This window comes from Arachis stenosperma, chromosome 10, assembly GCF_014773155.1.
Source record: "Arachis stenosperma cultivar V10309 chromosome 10, arast.V10309.gnm1.PFL2, whole genome shotgun sequence".
NCBI classification, from domain to species: Eukaryota; Viridiplantae; Streptophyta; class Magnoliopsida; order Fabales; family Fabaceae; genus Arachis; species Arachis stenosperma.
The window spans coordinates 53,641,214-53,658,749 of record NC_080386.1 but is presented as its reverse complement, the minus strand read 5'-3'; the positions used below and the strand labels follow the sequence as shown (position 1 = coordinate 53,658,749).

The 17,536-nt window shown below is 40.4% G+C and overlaps 1 non-coding gene across 1 annotated transcript; it reads left to right on the top strand.

Moving 5' to 3' along the window:
* Positions 1 to 16,408: 16,408 nt before the first annotated feature.
* LOC130959035 (small nucleolar RNA R71) lies at positions 16,409 to 16,516 on the top strand. The gene has a single exon (XR_009078132.1). It is a non-coding gene; the product is annotated as a small nucleolar RNA R71 (small nucleolar RNA).
* The last annotated feature ends 1,020 nt before the right edge of the window (positions 16,517 to 17,536 follow it).

Here is a 17,536-nt window from a genome sequence, read left to right as displayed (position 1 = left end):
ACAATTAGAAGCCTTAACCAAGAAAATAGAAAATAATCAAGTTGCAGTTGTCCAAGCTCAAGCACCACCTCAAGAATAGAATGAACCAGAAGTTGAATGTGAGCAAGCAAACTATGTGCATAACCCCTCTCGACCACCATATGACCCTAATTCTGAGACATATAACCCAGGATGGAAGAACCACCCAAATTTTGGGTGAGGGAACCAACAAAATCACAACCAAGATCACAACAAACCATACCAAGCCAATCAATACCAGAATCACAACTCCAACCATTAGTCAAATAACAATAGACCTTACTACAATCCACCTCACACATTATATCCTTCCAACCAGCAAACACACCCCCATCAAGACACACTAACCCCAACCTCACAACCGTGTGAAATCAAGGGTAACTTTAAGAGAGTAGAGGCCGCAATAGCACAGCTATCATCACAGCTCACAGGGGCCATGTCTACCCTCTTGGAAAGGCAAGCACAAGCTGAAAAGAAGATAGATGCCAACCAAGAAGAATACAGGTCGAATTTGAAGAACCAAGGTGCAGCAATCTCAAAGCTGGAAGCACAAGTGGGGTTCTTATCCAAGCAAATCCCAATGCCTAGACACACATTTCCAAGTGACACCATGGCCAACCCAAGAGGGGAGTGCAAGGCCATCACACTTAGAAGTGAAAAAGTGATAGAAGAAGCCACCCAAAACCAAGAGAACCACGAAGAAGAAGCTACAGAAAAGCCTGAAAACAGGAAGAAAAAAGAGGTCCCTAGCCCATCTTCACCAAAGCCAATCCTGAAGCTTTGTGTGCCAAAGGCACCATACCCACAAAGGCTAAGGAAGGATGGGAAGGACAACCAGTTTTCCAGATTTTTGGAAATCTTCAAAAAGCTCCAAATCAACATACCATTTGCTGAAGCACTGGAGCAAATGCCCCTCTACGAAAAGTTCCTAAAAGAGCTCATGACAAGAAAAAGAAAATGGGGAGAAAAGGAGACTGTAGTCCTAACTGAGGAATGTAGTGCCATCATACAAAAGAAACTCCCCCAGAAAATGAAGGACCCAGGGAGTTTCTAAATCCCCTGCATCATAGGGGATATCACTATTAAAAAGGCTTTATGTGACTTGGGGGCTAGCATCAATCTCATGTTCTTGAACATGATGAGAATGATGAGAATTGAGGAAGCCAAACCAACAAGAATGGCACTCCAACTAGCTGACAGAACATTCAAGTTTCCACATAGAGTGGTGGAAGATTTATTGGTGAAGGTGGGAGAATTCATCTTCCCAGCTGACATTGTTGTGTTGGATCTGGAAGAAGAGGCAAACACTTCAATTATCCTAGGAAGGCCATTCCAAGCTACTACTGGAGCCATCATTCATGTGCAAAAAGAAGAACTAGTCTTGAGATTACATGAGGAAAAGATGGTCTTCAATGTCTTAAAGGAAATGAGTTATTCCAAGGAAGCAATAGGAGAATGCATGATGGTGGACACCATAGAAGAAATAGTCCAAGGAGTTTTGGAAGAAGAGCAATATGAAGGAAGTATAGAATTAGAGCAACAAGCATCACGTGAAGAACCACCACAAGGAACCATGGAAAGTTCAATCATGACAAACCACAAAGACAACAATGGAGAAGAGGCACCAAACTAGAGCTAAAAACCCTACCTCCAAGCTTGAAATATGCCTATCTAGGTGACAACAGCACCTACCCAGTGATCGTCAACTCAAGCTTGAGTAAAGAGCAAGAAGAGGAGCTCATCCAAGTGCTGAAATAACACAAGGATGCTATAGGCTGGACACTCACAGACTTAAAAGGGATCAACCCTTCAATGTGTATGCACAAGATCCTACATGAGGAGGGTGCTAAGCCCTCAAGGCAACAACAAAGAAGGTTGAATCCAACCATGAATGAGGTAGTCCAGAAGGAAGTGTTGAAGTTGTGGCAAGCTGGGGTGATCTACCCCATCTCAGACAGCCCTTGGGTGAGCCCGGTACAAGTGGTTCCAAAGAAAGGAGGAATCACTGTTGTACCAAATGAGAAGAATGAGCTGATACCAACAAGAACAGTGACTGGTTGGCACATGTGCATCGACTACAGGAAGCTCAATGAAGCCACCAGGAAGGACCACTTCCCCCTACCATTCTCAGACATGAATACTACTGCTTTCTTGACGGTTATTCGGGTTACAACCAAATAGTTGTAGACCCAAAGGACCCGGAGAAAACTTCATTTACTTGTCCATATGGTGTTTTTGCTTAGAGGAGGATGCCCTTTGGACTGTGCAATGCACCTGCAATATTCCAAAGGTACATGCTCTCCATATTTTCAGACATGATTGAGAGGTTTATTGAGGTGTTTTTGGATGACTTCTCTGTATTTGGTAACACATATTTTGATTGCTTGCATCATTTAGCCCTGGTGCTAAAGAGATGCCAAGAGACCAACCTTGTTTTAAACTTGAAAAAATGCCATTTCATGGTTACAGAAGGAGTGTTCCTTGGTTATAAAATCTCAAAGAAGGGCATAGAAGTGGACAGGGCAAAAGTAGAGGTGATTGAAAAGTTACCTCCACCTTGCAATGTCAAAGCAATTAGAAGCTTTTTGGGATATGCTGGTTTCTATAGGAGGTTTATTAGAGACTTCTCTAAGGTTGCCAAGCCATTGAGCAACCTACTTGTCTCTAATGTGCCTTTTGTTTTTGATAAAGAATGCATGTTAGCCTTTGAGGAGCTTAAGAACAAATTTTCTTCTACACCTATCATAGCACCACCATGTTGGGATCTACCCTTTGAGTTGATGTGTGATGCATCAGATTTTGCTGTGGGTGCTGTTTTAGGACAGAGGAAGGATAAATTGGTGCATGTCATTTATTATGCCAGCAAGGTCCTTAATGAGAATCAAAGGAACTACACCACCACAGAGAAGGAATTACTTGCCATTGTCTTTGCTTTTGATAAATTTAGATAATATCTCATTTGTTCTAAAGTAATTGCATTCACTGATCATGCAGCACTCAAAGTTGCTAATAAGATGGATCCAGCTACTCCAAGAGTTTGACATCGAAATTAATGAATAGGAGTGGAACAGAGAACAAAGTTGCTAACCACCTCTTAAGAATCCTACAAGAAGAAGAAGGAGCACACCATCTTGCAGTGAATGAAAGCTTCTCGGATGAGCAATTGATGATGATACAAGAGACCCCTTGGTTTACTGACATAGCCAATTTCAAGGCCATTGGGAAACTACCAACCAATATCAACAAACACATGAGGAGAAAGCTCATCAAAGATGCCAAATACTATATCAGGGATGAGCCCTATTTGTTCAAAAAGTGTGCTGATGGGATCTTGATGAGGTGCATATCCCATGGAGAAGGATAAGAGGTGCTTTGGCAATGTCATGTATCTGCATATGGAGGCCACTTTAGTGGAGAAAGAACAGCAGCCAAGGTGCTCCAATGTGGATTCTACTGGCCAAGCATTTTCAAGGATGCAAAGGACTTGGTGTCAAGGTGTGATGAATGCCAAAGGACTGGCAATATACCCAGGAATAATGAGATACCACAGAGATTTATAATGGAACTAGAACTATTCAATGTATGGGGGATTGACTTCATGGGGCCTTTCCCATCCTCTTACTCAAATAGTTATATACTTGTGGCTGCAGATTATGTGTCAAAATGGGTGGAGGCTATTGCCACCACCACAAATCGCAACAAGGTTGTAATGAGCTTCTTAAGAAAGAACATTTTCAGCAGGTTTGGAGTTCCCAGAGCACTCATTAGTGATGGAGGGACATATTTCTGCAAAAAACAACTGGAAGCACTCCTTCTAAGGTATGAAGTCAAACACAAGGTGGTAACCCCTTATCATCCGCAGACCAACAAGCAAGTAGAGATTTCCAACAGGGAGCTAAAAATGATTCTCGAAAAAACTGTTGGAAGCTCAAGGAAGGACTGGTCTAAGAAGCTAGACAATGCTTTACGGGCCTACAGGACAGCCTTCAAGACCTCCATTGGGATGTCACGATACCAACTAGTATTTGGCAAGACTTGCCACTTGCCAGTTGAACTGGAGCATAGAGCCTTCTGGTCTCTAAAACTACTGAACTTTGATGAGCAAGCTGTTGGAGAAAAGAGGCTGAGGCAACTCAACGAGCTGGAAGAATTTAGGAACCAAGCATATGAAAATACAAAGATCTACAAAGAGAACACAAAAAGATGGCATGATCAAAAGATAGCAAGGAGGGAGTTCACTGAAGGACAAAAGGTGTTATTGTACAATTCTAGACTTAGGTTCTTCCTTGGGAAGCTTAAGTCTAGATGGTCTGGACCATTCACCATCATCAAAGTGTACCCCTATGGTCAAGTAGAGCTCATGGAGGACAAAACACAGAGAACCTTCACTGCAAATGGCCATAGACTCAAGAATTACCTGGGGGACTCGCTGGATGAAAGGAGAGTGAGCTACCACCTCAACTGAAAAGGAAAGAACGTCAAGCTAGTGACGATAAAGAAGCGTTAGTTGGGAGGCAACCCAACACTCTATATCCTTTTGATTTATTGCTTTATTAGAAGTAGATTGTGAATATTAGCTTAGGAAGTTAATTTCAGATTTGATAGTTAAGATAGCTTTGTGAGTTAAATTGTCTCCTATTTTTGGAAGTGCAGCTGGATGAAAGTATTTACTAATGATGATGAGTGATTGGGCTAAGAACTAGCTAAAAAGCTAAGTTTAGTGTGACCACTCACCAACTTGATCTAGGCTTACAACCATTTGGATAAATTAAATTTTTAAGGAGTAAGCCCAGAGATTAAGTTTGGTGTGGCCACTACCATACAAGAATCAATCAGCAAGCCCGATACTACTCAATTTGGAAGCATTTAATACATTGGTAGAGGCTTGAATGAGAATTTCAATGTGTTCAGGGAAGATTAGAAGCAAAGAATGTGAAAGGATTGGAATTACTTCTTCCCCATGAGCACATTAAAAACAATGATGAACCCAATTTATTGAGATGCAAATGAATTAAGTTTGGTGTCCCAAGGGACACCCATCAGTTGCAACTCCATTTACTAGCATTGAAAAGGAAGGTGGAGGATCATTTTGTCATTACTGATGGGGTTTTTGGTTTTTTTTTTTTTTTTCAGAAGATTGAATAGGGCCCACTTAATAGATAACAAGGAGGTCAAAGTGTACTTACACTTTGGAACTCAACATATTCAGAGGGCATAGTGGGATAAGGGTTGGCGCTTCTTCCCACGCTAGGCGCCACTTCCCAAGTGGAAAACATTGAATTCCCTTCTTTTCTCACCATTCGAACCACACCCTTCACTCCTATAAATCCCCTACCCTCCCCATTCCCTCCCACTTTCATACACAAAACAAACTCACAAAGACCTTTCTCTTTTTTTTTCTCGTTCTTCTTTCTCTCTATCTTTCTACTTGATTGGGACAATCAAGTGCTAAGTTTGGTGTTGGGGCATGAATTTTCATATCAAACTGAAACCTTAGACTTTGGTTATTTGCTTTCATATCAAACTGAAACCTTAGACTTTTGAGGATCCTCTTTAAATGCTTGCTTCTAGACCCCTCTTTATAGATTGCTACCTTGAAGTAGTAGTGGTACTATTTTTTCTTTTATTTCTTGACCACAAATCTAAATGGTTTGTCTCAAGACGGTCTTTTAAAGTAAGCTTTCAATTAGCACTCCCAAATCAGTTGATTTTAGGGTACTAGGTGTTGAAACACCCCTACGAATTTACTTACTCAGGCCTCTTGTCCTCACACAGCTTCATCAAAAGCATCTACTAGGACATTGACTCTTTGAGCCTTTGGTTCCTTCTTTTCTTCCTTGTAGTTGATGATCAGAGCTTTGGGTCACCCTTACAAATTCTTGGTTCTATTGATATTTGAGGGTCATCCCTAGCATTTCCTTTTATGTCCTCTTATGTCTCACTGTCTCATTCTCAATTACTCACTTTCTAAACTTCATTTTATGATTCTATACTTACTCCTTATCTCCTTTCCTTAATCATACTCACTTAGGGTCACACTTCCTTTCTTTTTCTCATTGAACAATTTAACATTAACTTCTCTAAATAACAAGCTAAATTCATTAATATTGTAAGGATAACATGCAACATTTTCTTGCTTATATAGAAATAACTAGCAACCTAGAGTCTCATACTAAAGATTTTAATTCAAACAGAAATGAAACATATCAAAGAGACTACTAGATAGACTAAATGCTCCTTAATGGGACTTAACCACCTTTGTTTATCATGCTTTTGCTCCAAATCATTACATTGGTGCTTTTTCTCTTACTGCAATATCCTTGGAAGTGTTGTCATTAGTCTTCCTACTTGAAGTTCCTTCTTGTCTTTGAGTCTCTGTTGGTTTCCAAAAGCCAAGCCTTCGCATGAATCCTCTTTCATTCTCCTTGTGTTTTTCTAAAATCTCCTCTTGACAGACCCTCAATGCATCCATCCCTAACTCAAATGTTGGAAGGTTTGGGTTTAGGGCTGATATTGTGGAATACAAGTAATTCATCTTTTCTTGTGTGTTAACATCATATTGCCTCCTTTGGAGGCTTCTTGCTTCAAAGAGTGCCCTAAATTCGGCAAGGTTTCTTTGTTGTACCATTTTTTTCCATAATATGGTTGAGGCTTCCTTGCATCTAATCCCAGTTGAAGTGCTTTTGCTGTTCCATAATCTGATTTATATTTTCTTGCATCTGATTAATGCTTCCTTGCATATGCTCCTAGTTAAAGCTTTCTTGACTTGGTATTTGGACTCTTGGTTCTTCTTGGTGTGGTTGCTATAGTATGGGTTGTGGGGCTTGTATGTTGGCTCTGTGGGATCTTGCTATTTTTAGTGGATTGGCTGCCACTACCTTCTCCATTTTCTTGGCAGTAATCAGGTGGTCTTCTTCCAACAATGCTTCGTCCTCATCGGTCTCTACCTCAGCCTCATTGCATAGAAGTTGAATGATGCTAGGGAAGGCTAATCTTGTGCCTTCCTTGGTGCTTATGATTACCCTTTGAATGTTGCTAGCTATGAGGACCCCAACCCTCACTTCCTTACCTTTCATGATGTTGTAGATGAGTACATCTCTTTCCAATGTTACTTTTGAAGTGTTAGAAGTTTGGTTAAGTGATCTTTTTATGTAATCCAGCCAGCCTCTTGCTTGTGGGCAAAGATCTCTCCTCCTTAGTTGATACGGCATTCCATCCGACTCCTTTATCCATTCAGTATTAATGACACAAATTTCATTGATGATGTCCTTGAACCCAGGATCATCTCTCTTCACCTTTTCTTCGAAGCTGTTGGTATCTCTTGTCCTCCTCACTTGTAAGGTCTTTTCCAAGTTAGCAGGGCTATAGTCAATGACTTTCCCCTTACATAACTTTGATAAGTGAGTGGTTGGCCCAAGAGTGGAGAAGCATTTGCATAGAACTCTCTTACTATGCTTATGATAACTCTCCTTGTTGGATTGCAAAGGATTGCCCACCCCCTTCTGTTGATCTCTATATTTATTTCTAGAGGTCTGCTTCTCATGTTGGTGGCTACACCAAACTTAATTTTTTGACCTACTCTTAAGATAATCTAAGTTTCGATGTAGGCTAAAAATTAATTGTGGAAGTGGCCACACCAAACATAATTTCTCAACAAGTTTTTTTAACCATTGAAGACCCACACACACTTGGTTAGAGAGTGTATAAAGAGAGATTTTGAATGCACCCATTTCTTCACCATGAAGCAATCACAGTTTATTCTCAAAGAAACTAAAAACTACGCAAAGTTAAAACTTAGCAGGGAACATTAAAATCGAGAAAGCAGTAAGAAAGGATACGGATGTTGGGGTGCCTCCTAACTAGCGCTTCTTTAACGTCACTAGCTTGACGTTCATCATCCTTGTTCAAGTTAATTCATTGACACTTTTCTCCTTGTCCTAAGGTCCTCCTAGGTAGTGCTTCACCCTATGGCCATTTACTGTAAATGTCTCCTTGGAAGCTTCATTTAGGAGCTCAATATAGCCATGTGGGGAGACATTAGTCACCAAGTAGGGACCTGTCCATTTGGATTTCAGCTTGCCAGGGAAAATCTACAATCTAGAATTGAACAATAGTAGTTGTTGCCCTGACTTAAAGACTCTTCTTGCAATCCTTTTATCTACCATTTCTTGGTTCTTTCCTTGTAGATCTTGGCATTCTTGTAGGCCTCCACTCTGAATTAATCTAATTCATTAAGCTGCAGTAACCTCCTTTCCCCTACTGCTTGAGCATTAAGATTGAGAAATTCGGTGGCCCAAAAGGCCTTATGCTCAAGCACCATAGGGAGGTGGCAGGCTTTTCTATAAACTAACTGGAATGGGGATTCCCAATTGGAGTTTTGAATGTAGTCCTATATAACCAAAGAGCATCATCTAGCATCCTTGCCCAATCTTTCCTTGTAGCTCCAACTGTGTTTTCTAGGATCCTTTTCAATTCTTTATTTGCTAGCTTAGCCTGGCCATTGGTCTATGGATGGTATGGTGTAGCCACCTTGTGCGTTAGTCCATATCTATGGAGCAAAGTATTGAAGTGATTGTTATAAAAGTGGCTTCTACCATCACTTATGAGGCTTTTGGGCACTCCAAATTTGGTGAACATATTATTCCCGAGGAACTGGAGGACAATGTTAGCGTCACTTGTGGTAGTGGCTATAGCTTCCACCCATTTTGAGACATACTCTACTGCCACTAGTATGTACTTGAATGAGTATGATGGAGGGAAGGGTCCCATAAAATCTATTCCCCAAACATCAAACAATTCCACCTCCAAGATAAACTTTTGAGATATCTCATTCCTCTTTGATAAGCTCCCTGCTCTTTGCCATTCATCACATTGGCTCACAAACTCCCTAGCATCCTTGAATATGGAGGGCCAGTAAAATCCACTTTGAAGAACCTTTGCAGCCGTTCTTCAGCACCAAAATGACCTCTATAGCATGAGCTGTGACAATGCCATAAGATGTTCCTCATCTCACCCTCTACAACACACCTTCTTATCATCCCATCTGGACACCTCTTGAATAGAAAAGGTTCATCCCACAAAAATTTTCTTGGCATCATTGAGTAACTTCTTCACTTGTTGTCGAGTATATTCTTGTGGGATTCTTCTTCTTACCTTGTAGTTTGCCATATCTGCAAACTAAGGTGCTTGTTGATTTGCAATAGGTGCTCATCTAAAAACTTTTCATTCACTGGTTGTGAGGCTTCTTGGTTGGTCCCTTGTGGTAGCCTTGACAAGTTTAGCAACATGATTTTCACTCCCTTTTCTATCCCTTATTTCAATGTCAAATTCTTGTAATAGCAGCACCCATCTAATGAGTCTTGACTTAGCATCCTGTTTTGACATCAAATGCTTATGGGCAGCATGGTCAGTATAAACCACTATTTTTGAACTAATCAAATATTGCCTAAACTTATCAAAAGCATATACAACTGCTAGCAATTCTTTCTTTATTATGGTATAATTTCTTTGTGCCTCATTCAATACTTTGCTTGCATAGTAGATGACATAATGCAACCTATCATTCTTTTGACCCAACACAACACCAATTGCAAGATCACTTGTATCACACATGAGTTCAAAAGGAAGTCCCCAATCAAGTGGTGTGATTATTGGTGTTGTAGTGAGTTTGGTTTTCAGAATCTCAAAAGCATGTTTGCATTCATCATCAAAAAAAAAAAGGATTGTCAGCCACTAGCAAGTTACTTAGTGGCTTGGCTATTTTAGAAAAATCTTTGATGAATCTCCTGTAAAATCCAGCATGCCCCAAAAAACTTCTCACAGATTTTACATCAGTTGGTAAAGGAAGTTTTTCTATGACTTCTACATTTTTCCTGTTAACCTCTATACCTTTCCTTGAGATCTTATGCCCAAGAACAATCCCCTCGGATACCATGAAATAACATTTTTTTCAATTTAAAACCAAGTTTGTTTCCTGGCATCTCCTCAAGACAAGGGTAAGATGATGCAAGCAAGTATTAAAAGAATCACCAAAAACAGAGAAATCATCCATAAAAACTTCAATGAATTTTTCTACCATATCTGAAAAGATGGAGAGCATGCATCTTTGGAAGGTAGCTGGGTGGTGCACAAAATTGTGATCATCAATGGCGCAATCAACATGGTACGCTCAATTGCAATCTCAACTCTTTATCACAACTTTGCACAACTAACCAGCAAGTGCACTGGGTCGTCCAAGTAATAAACCTTACGCGAGTAAGGGTCGATCCCACGGAGATTGTTGGTATGAAGCAAGCTATGGTCATCTTGTAAATCTCAGTCAGGCAGATTCAAATGGTTATGGATGATATATGAATAAAACATAAAGATAAAGATAGAGATACTTATGTAATTCATTGGTGAGAATTTCAGATAAGCGTATGGAGATGCTTTGTCCCTTCCGTCTCTCTGCTTTCCTACTGTCTTCATCCAATCCTTCTTACTCCTTTCCATGGCAAGCTGTATGTTGGGCATCACCGTTGCCAGTGGCTACAGTCCCATCCTCTCAGTGAAAATGTTCAACGCACCCTGTCACGGCACGGCTAATCATCTGTCGGTTCTCAATCAGGTTGGAATAGAATCCATTGATTCTTTTGCGTCTGTCACTAACGCCCAGCCTTCAGGAGTTTGAAGCTCGTCACAGTCATTCAATCATTGAATCCTACTCAGAATACCACAGACAAGGTTTAGACCTTCCGGATTCTCTTGAATGCCGTCATCAATTCTAGCTTATACCATGAAGATTCCGATTAAAGAATCCAAGAGATAAACATTCAAGCCTTGTTTGCTTGTAGAACGGGAATGGTTGTGAGGCACGCGTTCATAAGTGAGAATGATGATGAGCATCACATAATCATCACATTCATCAAGTTCTTGAGTGCGAATGAATATCTTGGAATAAGAACAAGCCGAATTGAATAGAAGAACAATAGTAATTGCATTAATACTCGAGTTACAGCAGAGCTCCACACCTTAATCTATGGTGTGTAGAAACTCCATCGTTGAAAATACATAAGAACAAGGTCTAGGCATGGCCGTGAGGCCAGCCCCCAAAACGTGATCAAAAGATTCAAAAATCTCAAGATGATCAAGGATCCAAAGATTCAAAGATCTAAAGATGAAAATACAATAGTAAAAAGTCCTATTTGTAGAGAACTAGTAGCCTAGGGTTTACAGAAATGAGTAAATGACATAAAAATCTACTTCCGGGCCCACTTGGTGTGTGCTTGGGCTGAGCATTGAAGCATTTTCGTGTAGAGACTTTTCTTGGAGTTAAACGCCAGCTTTTGTGCCAGTTTGGGCGTTTAACTCCCATTCTTGTGCCAGTTCCGGCGTTTAATGCTGGGCAGTTTTGAGCTGATTTGGAACGCCGGTTTGGGACATCAAATCTTGGGCAAAGTATGGACTATTATACATTGCTGGAAAGCCCAGGATGTCTACTTTTCAACGTCGTTGAGAGCGCGCCAATTGGGCTTCTGTAGCTTCAGAAAAATCCACTTCGAGTGTAGAGAGGTCAAAATCCAACAGCATCTGTAGTCCTTTTCAGTCTCTGAATCAGATTTTTGCTCAAGTCCCTCAATTTCAGCCAGAAAATACCTGAAATCACAGAAAAACACACAAACTCATAGTAAAGTCTAGAAAAGTAAATTTTAACTAAAAACTAATAAAAATATAATAAAAACTAACTAAAACATACTAAAAACAATGCCAAAAAGCATATAAATTATCCGCTCATCACAACACCAAACTTAAATTGTTGCTTGCCCCCAAGCAACTGAAAATCAAATAAGATAAAAAGAAGAGAATATGCAATGAATTCCAAAAACATCTATGAAGATCAGTATTAATTAGATGAGCGGGGCTTTTAGCTTTTTGCTTCTGAATAGTTTTGGCATTTCACTCTATCCTTTGAAATTCAGAATGATTGGCTTCTATAGGAACTCAGAATCCAGATAGTGTTATTGATTCTCCTAGTTAAGTATGATGATTCTTGAACACAGCTACTTTATGAGTCTTGGCCGTGGCCCAAAGCACTCTGTCTTCCAGTATTACCACCGGATACATACATGCCACAGACACATAATTGGGTGAACCTTTTCAGATTGTGACTCAGCTTTGCTAGAGTCCCCAATTAGAGGTGTCCAGGGTTCTTAAGCACATTCTTTTTGCCTTGGATCACAACTTTCTTTTTCTTTCTTTTTTTTTTCGTTTTTCTCTTTCTCCCTTTTTTTTCGTTTTTTTTCTTCTTTTCTCTTTTTTTTTATTCACTGCTTTTTCTTGCTTCAAGAATCATTTTTATGATTTTTCAGATTCTCAGTAACATGTCTCCTTTTTCATCATTCTTTCAAGAGCCAACCAATCATGAACAACAAATTCAAAAGACATATGCACTATTTAAGCATACATTCAGAAAACAAAAGTATTGCCACCACATCAAAATAATTAATCTGTTATAAAATTTAAAATTCATGCAATTCTTCTCTTTTTCAATTAAGAACATTTTTCATTTAAGAAAGGTGATGGATTCATAGGACATTCATAACTTTAAGGCATAGACACTAAGACACTAATGATCATAAGACACAAACATAGATAAACATAAGCATGAAAATTCGAAAAACGGGAAAATAAAGAACAAGGAAATTAAAGAACGGGTCCAACTTAGTGATGGCGGCTTGTTCTTCCTCTTGAAGATCTTATGGAGTGCTTGAGCTCCTCAATGTCTCTTCCTTACCTTTGTTGCTCCTCTCTCATGATTCTTTGATCTTCTCTAATTTAATGGAGGAGGATGGAATGTTCTTGGTGCTCCACCCTTAGTTGTCCCATGTTGGAACTCAATTCTCCTAGGGAGGTGTTGATTTGCTCCCAATAGTTTTGTGGAGGAAAGTGCATCCCTTGAGGCATCTCAGGGATTTCATGATGAGTGGGATCTCTTGTTTGCTCCATCCTTTTCATAGTGATGGGCTTCTCCTCATCAATCAGGATGTCTCCCTCTATGTCAACTCCAACTGAATAACAGAGGTGACAAATGAGATGAGGAAAGGCTAACCTTGCCATGGTAGAGGACTTGTCCGCCACCTTATAAAGTTCTTGGGCTATAACCTCATGAACTTCTACTTCTTCTCCAATCATGATACTATGGATCATGATAGCCCGGTCTAGAGTAACCTCAGACCGGTTGCTAGTGGGAATGATTGAGCGTTGGATAAACTCCAACCATCCCCTAGCTACGGGCTTGAGGTCATGCCTTCTCAATTGAACCGGCTTCCCTCTTGAATCTCTCTTCCATTGGGCGCGCTCTTCACAGATGTCTATGAGGACTTGGACCAACCTTTGATCAAAGTTGACCCTTCTAGTGTAAGGGTGTTCATCTCCTTGCATCATGGGCAAGTTGAATGCCAACCTTACATTTTCCGGACTAAAATCTAAGTATTTCCCCCGAACCATTGTAAGCCAATTCTTTGGGTCCGGGTTCACACTTTGATCATGATTCTTGGGGATCCATGCATTGGCATAGAACTCTTGAACTATCAAGATTCCGACTTGTTGAATAGGGTTGGTAAGAACTTCCCAACCTCTTCTTCGGATCTCATGTCGAATCTCCGAATATTCACTCTTTTTGAGTTTAAAAGGGACCTCAGGGATCACCTTCTTCAAGGCCACAACTTCATAGAAGTGGTCTTGATGCACCCTTGAGATGAATCTCTCCATCTCCCATGACTCAGAGGTGGAAGCTTTTGCCTTCCCTTTCCTCTTTCTAGAGGTTTCTCCGGCCTTGGATGCCATAAATGGTTATGGAAAAACAAAAACAATGCTTTTACCACACCAAACTTAAAAGGTTTGCTCGTCCTCGAGCAAAAGAAGAAAGAAGAGAGAAGAAGAAGAAGAAATAGAGGAGATGGAGGTGGCTTTGTGGTTCGGCCAAAGGGGGAGAAGTAGTGTTTAGGGTGTGTGAAAATGAGGGAGTGAAGATGGGTTTATATAGGGGTGGAGAGAGGGGTAGGGTTCGGTTATGGGAGGGTGAGTTTGGGAGGAAAAGTGGTTTAAATTTGAATGGTGAGGTAGTGAGGTTTTATGAAGGATGGATGTGAGTGGTGAAGAGAAAGATGGGATTTGATAGGTGAAGGGTTTTTGGGGAAGAGGTGTTGAGGTGATTGGTGAATGGGTGAAAAAGAGAGAGAGTGGTGGTGGGGTAGGTGGGGATCCTGTGGGCTCCACAGATCCTGAGGTGTCAAGGAAACGTTATCCCTGCACCAAGTGGTGAGCAAAAATGCTCTCTGTGCCAATTCTGGCGTTAAACGCCGGGCTGGTGCCCATTTTTGGCATTTAACGCCAGCTTCTTGCCCTTTCCTGGCGTTTAACGCCAGTCTGGTGCCCCTTTCTGGCGTTAAACACCCAGAATGGTGCCAGACTGGGCATTAAACGCCCATCTGCTGCCCTTACTGGCGTTTAAACGCCAGCAAGGTGTTCCTCCAGGGTGTGCTGTTTTTCTTTCTGTTTTTCATTCTTTTTTGCTTTTTCCATTGATTTTGTGACTTCCCATGATCATCAACCTACAGAAAACATAAAATAACAAAGGAAAATAGATAAATATAACATTGGGTTGCCTTCCAACAAGCGCTTCTTTAATGTCAGTAGCTTGACAGTGGGCTCTCATGGAGCCTCACGGATACTCAGAGCAATGTTGGAACCTCCCAACACCAAACTTAGAGTTTGAATGTGGGGGTTCAACACCAAACTTAGAATTTGGTTGTGGCCTCCCAACACCAAACTTAGAGTTTGACTGTGGGGACTCTGTTTGACTCTGTTTTGAGAGAAGCTCTTCATGCTTCCTCGCCATGGTAACAGAGGGATATCCTTGAGCCTTAAACATAAAAGATTCTTCATTCACTTGAATGATCAATTCTCCTCTGTCCACATCAATTATAGCCTTTGCTGTGGTTAGGAAGGGTCTGCCAAGGGTGATGAATTCATCCATGCACTTCCCAGTCTCTAGGACTATGAAATCAGCAGGGATATAATGGTCTTCAATCTTAACCAGAACATCATCAACAAGTCCATAAGCTTGTTTTCTTGAATTGTCTGCCATCTCTAGTGAGATTCTTGCAGCTTGTACCTCAAAGATCCCTAGCTTATCCATTACAGAGAGAGGCATGAGGTTTACATTTGACCCTAGGTCACACAGAGCCTTCTTAAAGGTCATGGTGCCTATGGTACAAGGTATTGAAAACTTCCCAGGATCTTGTCTCTTTTGAGGTAATTTCTGCCTAGACAAGTCATCCAGTTCTTTGGTGAGCAAAGGAGGTTCGTTCTCCCAAGTCTCATTACCAAATAACTGGTCATTTAGCTTCATGATTGCTCCAAGGTATTTAGCAACTTGCTATTCAGTGACATACTCATCCTCTTCAGAGGAAGAATACTCATCAGAGCTCATGAATGGCAGAAGTAAATCCAATGGAATCTCTATGGTCTCAGTGTGAGCCTCAGATTCCCATGGTTCCTCATTAGGGAACTCATTGGAGGCCAGTGGACGTCCATTGAGGTCTTCCTCAGTGGCGTTCACTGCCTCTCCCTCCTCTCCAAATTTGGCCATGTTGATGGCCTTGCACTCTCCTTTTGGATTTTTTTCTGTATTGCTTGGAAGAGTACTAGGAGGGAGTTCAGTAATTTTCTTGCTCAGCTGACCCACTTGTGCCTCAAAGTTTCTAATGGAGGACCTTGTTTCAGTCATGAAACTTTGAGTGGTTTTGATTAGATCAGAGACCATGGTTGCTAAGTCAGAGTGGTTCTGCTTAGAATTCTCTGTCTGTTGCTGAGAAGATGATGGAAAAGGCTTGCCATTGCTAAACCTGTTTCTTCCATCATTATTGTTGTTGAAACCTTGTTGAGGTCTCTGTTGATCCTTCCATGAGAGATTTGGATGATTTCTCCATGAAGAATTATAGGTGTTTCCATAGGGTTCTCCCATGTAATTCACCTCTTCCATTGAAGGGTTCTCAGGATCATAAGCTTCTTCTTCAGATGAAGCATCCTTAGTACTGCCTGGTGCAGCTTGCATTCCAGACAGACTTTGAGAAATCAAATTGACTTGCTGAGTCAATATTTTATTCTGAGCCAATATGGCATTCAGAGTATCAATCTCAAGAACTCCTTTCTTCTGATTTGTCCCATTGTTCACAGGATTCCTTTCAGAAGTGTACATGAATTGGTTATTTGTAACCATTTCAATTAGTTCTTGAGCTTCTGTAGGCGACTTCTTCAGATGAAGAGATCCTCCAGCAGAGCTATCCAAAGACATCATGGACAGTTCAGACAGACCATCATAGAAGATACCTATGATGCTCCATTCAGAAAGCATATCAGAGGGACACTTTCTGATCAATTGTTTGTATCTTTCCCAAGCTTCATAGAGGGATTCTCCTTCCTTCTGTCTGAAGGTTTGGACTTCCACTCTAAGCTTACTCAATTTTTGAGGTGGAAAGAACTTTGCCAAGAAGGCATTGACTAGCTTTTCTCAAGAGTTCAAGCTTTCTTTAGGTTGTGAATCCAACCATATCCTAGCTCTGTCTCTTACAGCAAAAGGGAATAGCATAAGTCTGTAGACTTCAGGGTCAACCCCATTGGCCTTGACAGTGTCACAGATTTGCAAGAACTCAGCTAAAAACTGATGAGGATCTTCCAATGGAAGTCCATGGAACTTGCAATTCTGTTGCATTAGAGAAACTAATTGAGGCTTAAGCTCAAAGTTGTTTGCTCTAATGGCAGGGATAGAGATGCTTCTCCCATAGAAGTCGGGAGTAGGTGCAGTAAAGTCACCCAGCACCTTCCTTGCATTGTTGGCATTGTTGTTGTTTTTGGCTACCATGGGTTCTTCTTCTTTGAAGATTTCTGTTAGGTTCTCTACAGAGAGTTGTGCCTTAGCTTCTCTTAGCTTTCGCTTCAAGGTCCTTTCAGGTTCAGGGTCAGCCTCAACAAGAATGCTTTTGTCTTTGCTCCTGCTCATATGAAAGAGAAGAGAACAAGAAAATATGGAATCCTCTATGTCACAGTATAGAGATTCCTTGAGGTGTCAGAGGAAAAGAAAAATAGAAGGAAGAAGTAGAAGAATTCGAACTTATCAAGTATGATGGAGTTCGAATTGTGCATTGAGGAATAATATTAGTCCATAAATAGAAGGTTGTGAGAAGAGGGGAAGAAATTTTCAAAAATTAAGTAAAATATTTTAAAAACATTTTGAAAAATACTAATTGATTTTCGAAAACTAAGAGTGGAAAAGAAATCAAGTGATTTTTGAAAAGATTTTGAAATTAGAAATCAGAAAGATATAATTGAAAAGTTATGGTTTTAAAAAGATGTGATTGAGAATATATGATTTGAAAAACAATTAAAAAAAGATTTGATTTTAAAATTTAATGACTTGACTAACAAGTAAAGATATGATTCAAACATTAAACCTTTCTCAACAGAAAAGGCAACATAC